This window comes from Seriola lalandi, unplaced genomic scaffold (genome assembly GCF_002814215.2).
Source record: "Seriola lalandi dorsalis isolate HSWRI2012SDOR001 ecotype SW California unplaced genomic scaffold, Sedor1 jcf7180002054256, whole genome shotgun sequence".
In the NCBI taxonomy this organism is placed as follows: Eukaryota; Metazoa; Chordata; class Actinopteri; order Carangiformes; family Carangidae; genus Seriola; species Seriola lalandi.
This window is the reverse complement of record NW_019524809.1, coordinates 2,280,494-2,282,603: the sequence shown is the minus strand read 5'-3', so window position 1 is coordinate 2,282,603 and position 2,110 is coordinate 2,280,494. Positions and strand designations below refer to the sequence as shown.

At 44.1% G+C, this 2,110-nt stretch overlaps 1 protein-coding gene across 6 annotated transcripts in view; it reads left to right on the top strand.

The window, feature by feature from the left end:
- Window positions 1–541: 541 nt before the first annotated feature.
- The window catches only part of sipa1 (signal-induced proliferation-associated 1), a 33,781-nt gene continuing 32,212 nt past the window's right edge, over window positions 542–2,110 (top strand). For 3 of the 6 annotated variants that reach the window (XM_023404715.2, XM_023404717.2, XM_023404714.2), the window contains exon 1: window positions 1,436–1,733. The gene's annotated coding sequence lies outside the window, so the exon portion shown is untranslated. Of the gene's footprint in view, window positions 679–1,435; window positions 1,734–2,110 lie in introns of those variants that run through there. The other 3 variants (XM_087173601.1, XM_023404713.2, XM_087173600.1) reach the window with 2 other exon arrangements.

Below are 2,110 nucleotides of genomic sequence, written 5' to 3'. Positions count from 1 at the left end.
GTGTGATTACTCCCTAGTAAATAATGTGCAGATTGCATCAGTAGTATCAGACAGTCATATAATCTTTGACCAATCTGACATTTAAAAATAGTAATATTTGGATTTTATTGCAATTATTTAGTCCTCCAGACTATATATATATATATATATATATATATATATATATATATATATGATAAATATAAATATATATGTGACTTCTCACTTCGTCTGAATATTTGAGATTTCTAATTCACCTGTATGTGAATGTGAGATGCTGAATAGATATTTGTATGGCTTCTTTTACTCGTCTTTCAGAATAAAACATTGGATCAAGCAGCAAACTCCAAAAACACCTCCTGCTCAGCGATGAACACACACTGATGTCTTGCTTGTTTTTAAGAAAAACTGTTCGGCTACTATCAACTAGTGCCTCTGTTTTTATTTTTCTTATCTCTTCAAGACACACATCACCAACAACGTAGGCTTCTCCTCCTCCTCCCTGCCCCCGCCCCCAACCCCAGACCAGAGCCGCTGACCTGGTAACACACACAGCCATATGGTACGGCCAGGACGAGACTCCATCCAGTAATTAGGGGGATGGTGCTGGACACTTGGCTGTGCTGCAGTGGAGGTTAAGCAGCATGATTCATCTCCTTCTCTCCCAAGCATCATTGTACGGTTTATCCGATTTCACAGGTATGTGTTTTTAAAGACGGTGCAGTGGCTGATGGGGAAGGAAAAGGCGAGCTGTGTTGTTATCCTCCCGCGCTCTCATTGTTCTTAAGCAGGTTGATTGTTTGTTATGGTTTCAACCCACACTGACTACGTTTGGGGAGTACACAGAGGTCCCTACAAATAAACAGACAGTCACACACAAACACACATACACAGCCATTTTCACCTTTGCCCCTGAGTTGGCTCTCCAGCCTTTATCTCTCTTGTGCAGAAATGTCAGTTTTGGCTCAGAAGAATGAGACTTTAAATTAGTGTGTGTTTGATATTACAAGTGCCTCTTTCCATGAATATATTAATCTAGCAAAGAGATTAGTTTGAATATAAGATTGAGGAATTGATACAGCATTGCATCAGCATGTATTCTGCCACATTTCTGGTTGTGCACGTCATGGTGTTATTTGAGGATCCTGAGCAATGGATTCAGTAAATTTTTAAATTCACGCTTTTGCCAGTGAAGCATGTTGAATTACAGTTTAAGACATAGAGAGCTCGGCCAGTACTGTCCGTCGCTGCCTCAACCTCTTTCTGACGAGGAGCTGAGGAGGGGGGAGGAGAGAGAGGCCGGGTAAAGCCGTGTGTGTGTTTGCGTGAGTGTGTGTGTGCGTGAGTGTGTGTGTGTGAGTGTGAGAGAGAGAGAGAGAGAGAGAGAGAGAGAGAGAGAGAGGGAGGAGGAGAAAGAGGGGGTTGGCTTCAGTGTGATGTGAATGGAATAGAACCAGAGCGAGAGGGAGAAAGAGGGAGGAGGACAGCACAAATCAACCTGCCTCTTGACTTTAACAACAGAATAGAGGAGCCGGTAGACACAGAGATCGGGAAGTGTGTGTGTTGTGCTGGTTCATTTTATTTTTGGAGAGAGGAAGAGAACAGCAGACAGGAGGAACTGAAGGAGGAGGAGAAAGAGCCTCACCGTGGAGATAGATAGCAGAAAAATGCTGTCATGGGGAGAGAAGGGGAGGGAGTCGGCAGAGAGGAACAGGATGAAACAAGGCAGGGTCGAGCAGAGCTGAAATGTGGAGGTAAGCCTTTTCTTTCTGTACCGAGATTATTGAGAAATTCACATTCCAGTCCCCCCGTGTCCTCTTTCTGGTGATAATGAATTCAGACGGATGGATCTGCACACCGTGTATGCCACATACCTCTGTATAGGCATGCATATGCTCACACAATCCAAGCAGGGACATTGTATGAAAGCGATGGAGGATGTGAAATAACGGCTTGGCATTATCATATCATCATCCAGCTTGCCCTCCCTCTGCCTCTCTGCCCATTGTGTTGTTGTCAGCTCTTTAAAAATGCATTTTACTCAGTGAGTTCGGGTGCCCTGTGCATAGCATTTACACGCAACATTGTAGGTTTGAATCCAGCTCGCAACCTTTGTCGCATTCCACCCCCC